The 13,380-nt window shown below is 45.1% G+C and overlaps 2 protein-coding genes across 21 annotated transcripts in view; one reads left to right on the forward strand and one right to left on the reverse strand.

Moving 5' to 3' along the window:
- Positions 1–13,380, forward strand: part of CHLSN (cholesin) — a 149,373-nt gene that overhangs the window by 44,822 nt on the left and 91,171 nt on the right. The gene's annotated exons all lie outside the window — the stretch shown is intronic.
- GPR146 (G protein-coupled receptor 146) overlaps positions 1–13,380 on the reverse strand; it is a 37,521-nt gene that overhangs the window by 5,766 nt on the left and 18,375 nt on the right. For all 4 annotated transcript variants that reach the window (XM_065851032.2, XM_071815008.1, XM_071815009.1 and 1 more), the window contains one exon: positions 9,977–10,018. The gene's annotated coding sequence lies outside the window, so the exon portion shown is untranslated. The remainder of the gene's footprint in view (positions 1–9,976; positions 10,019–13,380) is intronic.

Raw genomic sequence — 13,380 nt, forward strand, 5'->3', positions numbered from 1 at the left:
TCGCTCTCAAGGCAGCACTAAGCTGCAGGGCAGGTTGGTTTGCAGTTCCAACCATGACCATTCTACGCTCTTTTTATTCTGTTTAACGTAAAAGTCCCGCCAGCCTTTATCCAGTCGCAGCGCTGCCTTTTGCTCTGCAGATTCCTTTGTTTAAACAAGAAATGATTTGTCTGCTTGCTCTGTTCTCACCTATATGTGAAATAGCTCCTCTCTAGATTATCTAACCTCTAAACGTGTGTTTTCCGAAGTTGTGATATCACTCTGAACCATACGTAGCTTTTTCTAGCTACACCATTTCCTAGCTGCTTCTTGAATGAACTTGCATATTTACAGCTGGCATCTTATTCCATTTATGTCTGAATAAAATACTTTAATTTTACAGTCTAGGAGGGCTGGTATGATATTAATGCTGATCTAAAGGTGGCTACTGTTACACTGTAAGGTTTGGAGTAGGAATTTTCATTTACCAGGCTCCTAAAATTAATTAAAGAGGCATCTTAGTGGCGTGAGCAGGTTCTGCTTTGTCCATCTACTGCTTGTCATGTTCCCCTCCCCACTGCACTTTATCAGGGACAGGGTTCTTTACCCCTTCTTCATCAATATTTTCTACCAATGATCTTGATTTCTCAGAAGGCTCCTCATTGCATCTCTATGTACGGTAAGACCCTTCCATCGAACTTTAAATGGCCAGTAATGACCTTTAGTGTGGTATGTTCTAGAATGCTGGCCATAGGGTCCTTGGGCGCACGTTCACAGGGTGTGGGTGGGATCCTCCCTTAGATATCCTTAATGGGTGTCATCTTTTCCAGCCCAGTGTGAGGCTGGGCAAATGTGTCCAAAACCCCCCAAAAGTCATTTTGGGAGCAGTGATGTGCAGAGGGGGCTGGGATGTCTGTAAAGCAGGGCTCTCGAAACCTAAAGTCTCCATTACAAAAGCATCTCTGAAGTTACACCTCATGTGTAGTGTGTTACCCACAAGCTCCTGGGACTGTAGCCATATAAACGACACTAAAATAAATACCAGTGTTTATTGCAGTGTATCAATTTGCACGCTGTACAGCAATTGCTGTGGTGGGGTTTTTTTCCTTAACAGATTTGGTTTAAGGTTCGTTAATATCCTTGATAGGTGCACACATTTTTGTTTTAAATCTTGCACACCAGAGGAAGAACACACAACTTCCACAGCAGATTTTGTTACTGCGGGAGCTGTATAGAGCCTGGATATAGCGAATACATTAATAATCTGCTTCCTTCTGTGCCAATGAGTGGAAGCCTGAGGAGTAATTAGTTTGTCGCAGAGCCAGTTTCTCCGTGATGATTGATAAAGGGTTGTTTTTACACAGCCCACACAGACGCAGGACGCGTACCAGCACTAAACCAGCCTGTAGGGAGGTCACTGGGGCCCGCTGGCATTTCCCCACTTAACCGAGCCTTACGTGTCCCACCTGCTCTGGAAAACACACAGAATCTCTGCTCAGCTCTTATCTAATGCTCAGACCCTGCGCACAGAAGTTCAAATGAATCGTTTTGATGTGCAGGTCCCGAACACAGACGTTCTCATGAGTCACTTTGGCCACACCTTTGGTCAAACCTTTTGATTTCAACACAGGTTGGATCCGTTCTGAACCGATGAAAAAAATCCAATCCAATGGATCCAACCTGTGTTGAAATCCCTGGGGTGTTGCTTTGACTTAAAGAATGGGGCCAAGCAAACACGTGAAGGATGTGGCGCTGGCACGAGAAACGGTGCTGCCTTCTGATGCTGGTTTAGCGTTTATGTAAAAGGGACATAAAGCTGAGCTGACAGAGCCCTGAAGGGAAGTGGATCTGCGGCAGAAAACAGATTTGCAAGTATCACGGTGATTGGCTTGGTTAAAAACGCTTGTGGAGGCTGAAAAGGGCAGCAGGCCTTTGCTGGTCAAAGCGGCTGCTGGAAGCGCTTAGGAAATCTGTGCTGCTCTCACGTTTGCCTTTGGCTTACCTTATTTTAGAATATAAATGAAAATGTAGCTTAATTGTGATTAATTAGTTAGTTAGTTACTGCTGTGTCTTTAGCTGCTTTGCAGCATGGCTTGCTCTATGTTGTTGTTATGCTATGAATACAAGATTCGTAAGTATCTCACTTTCATTGAGAACTTTTGCTTTATTAAAGACTGATTAGATTAACGTTTGATCAGCTCTTCTGCTATACTGTTATACTCTAGATTTAATATACAGATGGAGATCTCATGTATTCAGAGCGATTAATAAAAAACTTAAAAGTACATAAAGAAACAGTAAACGAGAAATCCAGCTCCTGTGCAAGAGCAGGAAAATGGATATGGATAAGAAAAAGCCCATTGTAACTTTCTTTTGGACAAGCAGATAAAAGTAGGAGCTTGATGAATTTAAACAATGGCAGTTTTCCTAATGAACTGTTATCTAAGTACTGAACGCTTGGCAAGGTGAGCTCAGCACAAGCCCCAATACCCCCATTTCCTAGCAGGAGCAAACAGCAGCAGAGCTCCCAACGGGGCGGCCGTGCTGGTGTCACCCGCGCGTCCCCGTGACCCCTGCACAGACGGACACTTAATACTTTAAGCTCCAGCCACAGGTTTGTGCTGCAGAACCAGGGGCCTGATGTTCGTCATTGGGAAAGGGGGGTTTTGGGGTCTTTTTTGGACAAACAAAGGGCATTATTGTGGTTCGAGAACAGTTCGAGCTTTGGCAGTTAACAAGAGACAAACAGCGGCTGCGTCGAACCAGGAGAGCTTGTTTGGTACGAGAAAAGGCTTTTTACCGCGGTAGCAGCTATTCTGCAGAGCTTTGCGTGTTAACGGAGTAACAACCCAGGGCAAAATAAGCCAAACCACCAAAATATTATGTTAGTAAAATGTGATTTTCCTTAGAGCTGCTCATCACAGCCGTGTTTGGTGGGACCTGTACCCTTCCACCCTGGGAGAACAACGCTCCTTAGCAAACGCCTGCACAGGCACTTGGCCTCGGAGAGTTCAGACAGCAACCAGCGTTAGACCCGAAAAGGAGCCAATGCCTGCTTTACAAATACTGCCCCGCAAACCTCAGGGTTATTTTAAGCATTCAAAAATAACCTTTTAATTCAGAGAAAAAACCCAAGTGAGGAAAATGCTGCTGCTGTATAATCTCACTTTGATGAGACGGTAGATGAACGTAAATTCTTTCCATTTGAATACAAAGCATCTAATATCATGATTCTGTCTGCTCAGCTTGGTTACAAATAGTCTTTTAAATAATTTGCCTTTTAAAACTGTAATGAAGAATTAATTGATGTGTTTGCCTCCCTCCCCAAAGCACTGAAGTGTAATATGTGTTTTGATTTATCAAACAGAAAAGGAGCTGACCCCTAAAATGAATGAAGAATTCGTCATTCATGTTGGGTGTGTATGTGGCCTGTGTGTTTTCTTTGGTGTATGTAATACCCCGTATTTTCTTATTTTATATCGTTATTTTTGTTGTTAAAGTATCTTATAAGCTTAAAGTTCACAGTAGGACTCTAAGACAGACTCTAAGGTTAATACCTGAGAACTTTCTGGTTGTCAGTATTTACGATCTAAATATTTGCCTAGTTCAGCTGTTTTGGTGGATCCCGCTGTGGGTGGCTGTGCCGCCGCCCACGGGATGGGATGGGGTGACACGGGTGTCCCTGCTGCAGCTCTGTTCCCTAAAGGGACCACCAAGGCTGGCCCATCTAAGGGTGTTGTGGTGAACTCGGGATGCTGAGACAGGTGCACCAATGTTATTGTCCTTGTGATCAGTTGCTGCAGCACTGGGGAAACCTCCATAGAGGGGGGGAACCTCCATAGAGGATGGAAACCTCCGCAGAGGATGGAAACCTCCATAGAGGGGGGAAACCTCCGCAGAGGGGGGAAACCTCCATAGAGGGGGGAAACCTCCGCAGAGGGGGGAAACCTCCATAGAGGGGGGAAACCTCCGCAGAGGGGGGAAACCTCCATAGAGGGGGGAAACCTCCGCAGAGGATGGAAACCTCCATAGAGGAGGGAAACCTCCGCAGAGGATGGAAACCTCCATAGATGGGAGAAACCTCCATAGAGGGGGGAAACCTCCATAGAGGGTGGAAACCTCCATAGAGGGTCGGTGGCGAAGGGGCTGGGAGGGGAGCATCTGGATCCATCGCAGCTCCTGCTGCCACCGACGTGACCAAGAGCCTCATGTGGCTTTAGCAAGAGGTCCCCCAGGTCTGCAGACCCAGCTACTGCAGGGAGCTTCTCCTGAACGATTGTGATTCTCTTCAGTAGCGTGCCTTTTACTTATTTAATTTGAACACAGCACGACTCGGTTTCAAAAACGTGGTTCTGTGCTAAAACATAGGACGAAACCCGATCGTTGCATATGAATGTCTTTTCTAATGCATAATAATGTCTTTTCTAGTCAGCAGGCTTTTTAACTTGAGCTCTTTCACATTTGACCTGTAATTTGAATGGCCAAGCTGCTGGAATTCACCGTTAGGTCATTGCTTGTGCAGGGGTATTAGGGACTTACCCTGGTGCATCTTTTCTCCCTGCATACTTTGGATAATTTCATTAGCTGGTGTTTGAAAATGTCATTAGACATTAAATCAGTTTATTCAGCTATTGTGGGCTAATCCAAACACACAGAATATAACACACGGGTCCTGCCCTTCTCCTGTTACCGGGCTTTCGGAAGCAATTTGCTTTGGAGGCGCCCGGGACAGGGGAAGCGCCTGAACCCTCTGGGTGTATTTTGTGAAGCCTGCAGGAGAGGTCCTCCAGGTTTAAACCTTAGTGCCGAAACAGTCGAACAGAGCTTGGTTCCTCCCATTTTTCAGATTTCTCTGTGTGCGCTGTTGCTGTAGTTAATACTAAAGAAGTAGAACAAAGTGCCTGAAAATGGAAAGCTGATTTTTACAATTCTCAGCCTTTCCTTTCGGATCAGCTGAAGCTCCAAGAATTGTGCTTTCCTCCTATTCACCTTACGCTGGTTTTAAACTTTTCCTATGCAGTCCTGCTGTAGCTTCCATTGGCCAGCGGCTGGGATGCAGGGGGTGCTGTGTTCCTATAGGTGACCCTAGAGCTCAGCACCCCCTAATCTGGGAGCTGTGGTCCCTGCCATGTCTGCCAGTGCGACACACCATGCATGGGTCGCTGTCACTGTCCCTGTCTCCCTCATTATTTTATTCCAACATCTCTCCCGATGGCCTCATCTTGGCTTTGGGGCCGAAGTTTGGGATTTACTGGTCACAAAATTCGTTAATTACATGTGTGCTGGTTCTTTGTGTTCGGGCGGCCACTGCAATAGCACTGTGGGGTGCTGAGGTGCAGCGCCCTCATTTACAGGATGACGAGGAGACCAGTTTGAGCGGAGCTGTTACTGGTGATATAATAGGCAAAAAGGATCAAATTTATACAGTTTGCAGTTCTAACCATTTTTTACAGGTACTTTATGTGAAATGAGACCTGCAAAGGAGGGGCTTATAATCAGTATGGGATTCCAAAATGTCACCTGTGCCCAACTTCTACTTTATTATCACGACCTCGGCAAGAGTGGAAAGTCAGTCCATGGAGTGCAGAGCAGCAAATACTGTCAGACAGTGTCTAATGGAAATTGATGGGAGCCAATATTTAACATCTTGAAATGAGAAGTATCCAGGATAATTTTTGAAATCACTTTGCTTGAATTCAGTATATCTTACAATAAAATACGGAGGTAGATATTAAGGTATTTTCATCAGATGGCTTTAAATTAATCTTTCATTTTCCTTAAAAAAGGAACGAAGCTTTGAGTAATGGAGAAACAGGGAACTCTTCATGTTGCTTTAACTCCGAAGGATGACACTGGGAGAAAAATTACTTAGAAATAATTCCATTTCTATGTCTAAACCTCTGCTTATGTAACCCAGAATGCTTTAAAATCATCTGGTTTAGGCCTTGATACTGCAAATTATCTTTGGGTCGTTAGGTGTGTATATATGGAGAGAACAAAGCCCCGCAGAATCCGCAGGTCTGGGGTGGCCCGGGGTTCTGTCTCAGGGCTGTTTGCGGTGCTTTTCTTTATTTTTGAAGTGTTCTAGAATGCTTTTTCTAGCTAAACAGATGATGTTCCATGTGTGACGGATGACTAGTGCCAGACTTCAACCCAGAGCAGCTTTCCTTCGCTTGATTTAGCAAGATCTCTTTGATTCCGCTTGTATTTAAAGTGTGTTTAAACCAAAGAGTATCACGAACTGACACCTGCTTAAGTCTGTAATTAAAAGTGGGTTAATCTCTAACAATCTCTACATCCACAAGCAGAAAGTGCCTGTGTTTAATGTGTGCTTTGAACTGACGTTCATTTAGAAATCAAAGATTTGTAAATGAAACACGGTGTGCCGGGCGGGATGGTGTTTGGCTGGAGCCGCTCCTTGGTGGCATAGGCTGATTTTCTGGTGCTATCAGCCCTGGGATCGCATCCTTATTAACAATGATGTGTGGAGGGAATGTACAGGAAGAAGACTATCTTAAAAAAAGAAAAGGATGTGTATCAACTATATAGAAATATATTTAAACTAGGCAAATATATTCAGTGGTCATGTAGTGGAGAATTGTTCCTCAATGGAGGGGTCAGCAGAGGGAACGCTGTGTGTGTTTCCAGAGCTGTGCACCCTATAGGAAGAGATGTATTTTCTGGATTCTTCCCCACAATTTTTCTGCGATAACGCGTCTTGAAGAGTTATCTTAGTTTAATGTTCGTTAACGTTAGTGCATATTCTCTTTCTCAGATTTCTCAGCCTTCCTCCTCCAAAAGGCCTCCCAGTGTTCTCAAAACAGATGTATAGACGGCCTTGTATTTGTGTTTGTTGGGGTTTTTGGCAGCTGGGGGTGGTGAATGGCATTGAGTGAGGATAAGCGTTGATTTTTAACTAGTGAAGAGAAAAAGAACGAACAGCCTCTTCAGTTTTTGCACATCCATAGCTCGTTGTCCCTGCCCAGTGGTGGCATCTGTGACAATTTCCAGCACCGTAGTGTCAATAGGTCTGGCCTCACCTCTTGAAAACATTGTGGAGCTGGTGTTTGAGGGCACAATGTTAAAAGCGTTTGCTTTACATTTGCTTTTGACCTCCTGAAGAGCTCACCAAACTAGTTTTTGGTAAGACAAGACAGTGCAAACAACTTGGGCTTGATTTAAATGTGGGTACTTGTGCTTGCAGGAAGCAGCATTAAATTCTGAGATGTTAGCTTGTTGCTGGGTTGGTTTGTTTAAGACACTTTCTTTTCCCCATATATTATATCTTGTTTATATGGCTGGTTTGAAAAGATTTGGGGTGGTTTGGGGGTCACTGTCACCCGCTGTTTGTGTTTGTATTCGCTGGGGCCAATTTATACAGCGATACAAAGGATCCAATGTGACAATCGAAGGATGATGGTACCTGACCCCGGGAAGGATGGCACCTGGTGTCTCTATGAGCGACCTTCAGGGAGAGGCGGCTGAAGGAATTTAAACCCAAAAAGTGGCACAAATATTCCTCTCCAAAGCTTATTGATGGCTGTTGTCATAGCACGTCCAAAATTCATGCAGGTAAAGCTTTATTTGCCTTCTTTTCTACCGTCTGAACTTTCCGCCAAAACGCTATAGCCACCAGTGGAACATCTCAATTAAGATTTCAATTAAGCAGTTGGGAGGCTGAGGGTAAATGGTGCCCGTGGTTGGTTTTCTGAGTTATTTTTAAAAGGTATTAGCAAACCAATATGTCTATGGTTGTAATAGGTAGCAGGGAGGAAAAGAAAAGGCAGTCTGAATAAATTCTGGATGCGTTCTGTTTCTCGGATTTAAAGTCTTAACTATATTTTACTAGACTGAGTCAATCAGAGAATAATTCGGGTGGGAAGGCCCCTCAGAGGTCACGTATCCCAATTCCTGCCCAAAGCTGGGAGATCAGACCAGATCCCAAAAGCCTATGAGGATGGGGACTGTGCAACCTGCCAACAGCCTGCCTACAGCCTGCCTACAGCCTGCCTACAGCCTGCCTACAACCTGCCTACAACCTGCCTACAACCTACCTCAACGGTTGGGTGTCCTGTGCTAAAAACCCCAGAAATATTCCCTTATATGTTCAAATCCATCTGCTTTTCAACTATTTCCTTTTTTCATCCCACTACGTGTTGTTGTAAGGAGCCTCCATCGGTCCTCTCAACAAGACTCTTGTGGGTGTATCATGGTGGTTGTTGGATCCCCCAACCTGGTGCCCTCAGCCTCCCCCGCAGGGCTCGTGTCCCTGTGCGCTGGGCTCTTGGTGGCCCTGTGGTCCATTTGTTCCAATTTAGTGACAGATTTCTTGTACAAAGAAGTATCAGGATGATCTCTATGCAATAAAGACCTTTCTGTAAGTCTGTTATGTGGAGGCTTAGGTTTTCAGATGGTTGGTATCTGGCCACTTGAGGTGGATACGCCAGGGGGGGATCTTTCCTAGGCCACCGCAAGATTTTGGGATAACGGACTTTTAATTAACAAAAAGGATGGGTGTCCATGGAGCTGCATCCATGGAATGGGTTTATGGTTTGCCTTCAGTGGACAATTTAAACCAGAAGCTCGTCTTCCTATAGCTGTATCTTACACAGTATATCCCTTCTGTCTTTATACGCACACTCTAAGATTAGTGTGGTTGAATATATTGAAAGTAATAGAAAACAGACACAAAAAAATCGTTGCATGTTTAAAAAAAAATAAATCCTAAAATGAAAGAGGAAGTGCATCATTTATTATAACACCATGTAGACTAATGGAAAACACACTGCAGGCTGGAAATTTGTTAAAGAGCTTCGACTCAAAAAGTTTCCATTCCCAAAAACGCCTTCGGGCCCCTGGCTGGGAGCTGGTGGCTAAAGAGGCTCTACGGTAAACCCACATGAAAAGTAACTGCTCCATAAACATTCAGCTCCTGTTTCACAACAGCTCAAAACAAGTTTTTAAACGTGTTACCTATTGATCCTGACTGTACTTTATCACAGTAAAAGGGCGGCAGTGCATTTATGGCTAGAATATTGAATTGGGAATTAAGCACCAGGGAGGTGGGCACTGGGCACAAAAACGTTACGTTCTTTGTTCATGGGAAAACATGAAAAAGATCAAGCGACTTGCTGAGAGCAGCAGAGCAGCACTCGGGATTGGCAGAGCTGGTATTAACATAAAGTAATTCCTGGCTTGGGTCCTGTGCTCATTAACGGACCGGGGTGAGCCCAGGCCCTGCTCCCGCTCCCCAGCGCGGGGAGCAGCTCCAGCACATTCCTGCTCCTCAGCGTGTGGTATTTGCACCATCAGCGCTCAGGTGAACGGTATCGGCCGCTTCGACAAGACATAGTTTGTGTCCCTTTCCTTTCAATCCGTGTGTCTTTGCTGCAGAGTCACCCCAAGCTGGGTGGCTGATGGCTTTGCCTTTCCCCTTGGTCAGCCCTTGTGGATGGATGGGAATGATTAACCTTGGCTTGCAGGCACTTTGCACGGTGCCCATGGCTTGGTGGCAGCGGTGCTGGGGAGAGCGTTACAGCCGCGATTCCTTCCTGCATGGGCCGGCAATCCATTTGCAGAAATAACAATACCTACTACAACCATAACGTTTGCTGATGTTCCTCCAGACCTTTTGTGCGGTTCCTCTGCAGGGCAGAGGTTCCCCTGCTGGTCACGGAGCCCTGGAGCGTCTCAGATTGTGAGGCCCTTCCATGAAGTCCAGATTTCACAAGATGTTGTAAATTGGATGTATCTTTGTATGAGGCTACTTAGGTGTTTGTGATCCCTGAGAAAGGAGCACGGTCTGGGAGTCAGCACTGCTGGCCTGAGCTAACGCTTCAGTGAGGACTTAGCAAATATTTCCCGTAGCTTTTCAAAGTGATAAATAATAAATAGCAGGTCTAGAAGTCCCGGTTTGGGTAAATGTTTTCACTGATATACATAGGTGAAATAAACATATGCAATAACATTCACACTGCATTGCTGTAGCTGTACTTACATGGGGTGCGGTCCAGGAGAGCGTTGGTCTGAGACTGAGCCGCTGGGAGGAAAAAGAGAAGAAAGACAAGGTGAAACAGTTGTTTGTAGGCGATTGAAAGAAATTAAAAGAAAATGTAATCAATTCTGATAAATACAGATTGCTTTAATTTTTTGTCTTATGTCTCATTGGCCCGTGCCCTGTGTAGTTTTTACAACATACAGTGTTTACACCCAGTGATGGAAAATCTATAACATAATTATTGCTGATGTTTGGTGTTGAGTTGCTGAATGCACTGACTTGACCGCAGCGGAAAAGTGGATAGAATTAATGTATCACAGCGGTGTTGATGGATTATCCACGTTTGTGCGGTGAATTGGGGATCTTGAATTGATCTTAGAGCTGGGTTGGAGAACGATCTGTCCACAGCGGCCACCCAAGGGCAGCTTTGCTACTGGGGACCTGCTCCCAAGTCACAAGGCTCACGTGGCTCATTGCCTTCCTCCTTACTGACTCAGTAGCTCTTCTGGACTGATTGGATTCTCTTGCTTTCCCATCCTTGTTGTTGAAGTACAGTTTCTTTTCTGTAGTAAACAATGCTTAAGGGATGATTAAACCACAGCATGACTCAGGGCTGAAACGCTGAGCTCTGCACAGGGCTCTGCGCATCTCTAAGCCTTGGAGATGAATAACGAGTTCCGTAGTGGCGATTTTGCTGGGAGCTGAACCCGGTGGGTTTTGTCTTTTAATATAAGCAGCTTGAATGGAATAAATAGCTGGTTCATCGGTTTGACATGAACTCGTAGCATGGACAGAATGAGCATAGCATTTCTAGATAGCTTAAAGAATAGGGTACGTTTTCAAGTGTCATATGTAACGTTAATTTTATGCGTGAGGCCTGCGTTTTATATTCTAACAAATATAAATGACGTGTCATATTAACCGTACACAATTCTGAATCACAACGTAAAATTTTGCAGCGCTTTAATTAAGAAAAATGGAAGGGGTAAGGAGCAGCAGCTGTGGAGCTAATGAAGGAGTTAATGTCAAGGTGTGCTTTAGGCATGAAGTACCCTAAAGCCACAGGGCTGTGCTGCCCGTACAAACCAAGGAGGTAAATAACCAGCACTCCCTCCCCGGCCCGCGTCGCTGGGGATGCTCTGCAGCTCCAGCTTTGCTAAAATCCATTCGTTAGTTCAAGTGCAGCGTGCGCCACGAGTGTGACGGAGATAGAAATCGTCATTGCGGATTGTCTTTAGGAAGGAAAATACTTTGTATTCTGCTATAAATCTTTCTCTATGAAAATGTTTTTATCCTTTCAGACCAGAGTACAGTCTATAAACTTATTTAACAGTTTGAGAGCCAGGAGTTCAAGTCCTTTTTTCTCTCTCTGGAGACTCCAGAGATCTGCAGACCATCCAATTTATCATCGTTCACATTGTACTTTTTATTTAACAAGCCTGAAACATTTTCCTTGTGCGGTTTCGCAACCCCGTATTTTTTTTTCCCCAAACAGCATGAATCCTATCACTAAATCAAGTTTAGAATTCGCTGCTTCCAACAGTTGTCTAATGGATCCACATGTTTGCACAGCATGACTTTGGCACCCAGATGGTGTCACCAAAGCCGCCGAGCAGCACCACGGTTTCGTGCTTCCTCCCTACTTAAAAAGAAGAGAAGCCAGAGGCGCCGTTGCTGTGGTGTTCAGGGAAGCACTGAACAGTCCCGTGGCCCCTCCACTTCACCCACCGCTGTTGTCTCACAACATTTAAAAACCAAACATTTTGCATCCCTTATAAATGAAAACGTCAACTCTCGCCTGTTTTATTGTATCAATAAATATATTTTTGAACGCTGCTGAATAGGAGGCTTCAAATTAACGTTTCCAGACCTAATCCTTTTTCTGCCCCAAGTCTCCCGGACTGAATGAAAACTTTGCGGTGCCCCCACAACCAGCACGGGTTCTGCTGCCTTCCCCGGCTGCTGGGTCCCGCTGGTGACAAAAGCACTTGTGTCACCTTATGGTGAATCAGCCCATCCAAGCGATGCGCCTGAAAACCGATGCGCACAGCGGCAGCCTGGGGCGCTTGGCATTTGCGTGGCACGGGGAGACCTTTTGGAATTAACTTGCCCGTGTGTTTCGCAAAGCGTTTAATTCCTGTTCTCTGCGATTGGATGTAAATAAATCAGTCGCAACCACTTGGCAGCAGCTTTCCCCAGTCGTTCGCTCTGAAGAAGCTTGGTCGCTGGTAGCCCTGAGCGAAGGGGGTTTGGCTGGGACACCAAACCTTTCTCTTTAATGCCCTCATGGGACCTTTCACTTCCACGCAAGCGCCGCCTGAGCCGGGCTGAACTCTGCTCCGTGAACAGCGCCTGTCCCAGCTGCACGATCTCATAACCTCTGTTTCCTTAGCTGCCATTTGAAATCTGGGGCCACATGATTCAGATGAACCACAAGTGCTTTTGTTTTAACTCGGTGTATCTGTGTTGAAAATACCCTTGTTCGCTCCAAGTTTGAGCTCCTAAGCAAATTTAAGCGGATTTGCGCTGGTAAATTGGGAGGACTTACCAGGAAAAAAAAGGCAAAGCTGAAGTAATTTGTAACTCAGGAGCACCAAAGAAAATAGTTCATTAGCACAAGCTTAAAAAAACCAAAAATTAAATAAGAAATGATAGATTGTCCTTAAGCTAGATGGAAAAATAACGTCTTACAAAACTAATGGCACGTTGTACCGTATTTCAGCGAGCTCCCTAAAGCCTTTGCTGCAGGCGGGTTTGGGAACGGAGGGTGATGAGCAGAACGGGGTTGGCTTTGCATTGCGAATTCGATTTGACACGGGCGCCTGTCCTCGTGCAGCGAGGAGCTTGGAAGTCGAGCCAACTGCGTTTGTGACGATGCTCGTCTTGTTCTCCGGCCGCCTTCAAAATGCCAGAAAATATTAGGGCTGGCAAGCCTACCTTGCTGTGCTTCTCAATTACTATTTTTGTAGTAGATTACAGCACACATTGATGTGCACAAACATGCGGTTTGTATCACTCGGGCGCCCTTTGCAAATGGCAGATGCTGCTGTCGCTAAAGTCGTGTGTGCTCCCCACAAATAAAGTCACGGCAAGCATTACTGTCAGAGTTTAGTGCCTTTGCATGTAGCCTGTTGCATTTTAGAAATCTTAATTAACACGTCACTGAACTTCTCAGTTCTAGGTAAATGGATATACAATGCATGTCAGCTCTTCTCAGCTGCCCGTTCACTTTGGCATTGTGTCTCCCATTGAAATGTATGTGCGGATCAGTTAAGCAGGGGATTATTTGTTGGTTTTTCTAATTATTTTTTTAAGAGTAACATAGTCCAGAGTAAGTAGGCAGAGTGAATGCTGTGCCGCGTCCTTTCTGAAGATATTTGATGGCTTTCAAAATGGAAAACTAA

This window comes from Patagioenas fasciata, chromosome 15 (genome assembly GCF_037038585.1).
Source record: "Patagioenas fasciata isolate bPatFas1 chromosome 15, bPatFas1.hap1, whole genome shotgun sequence".
Lineage (NCBI taxonomy): Eukaryota > Metazoa > Chordata > Aves > Columbiformes > Columbidae > Patagioenas > Patagioenas fasciata.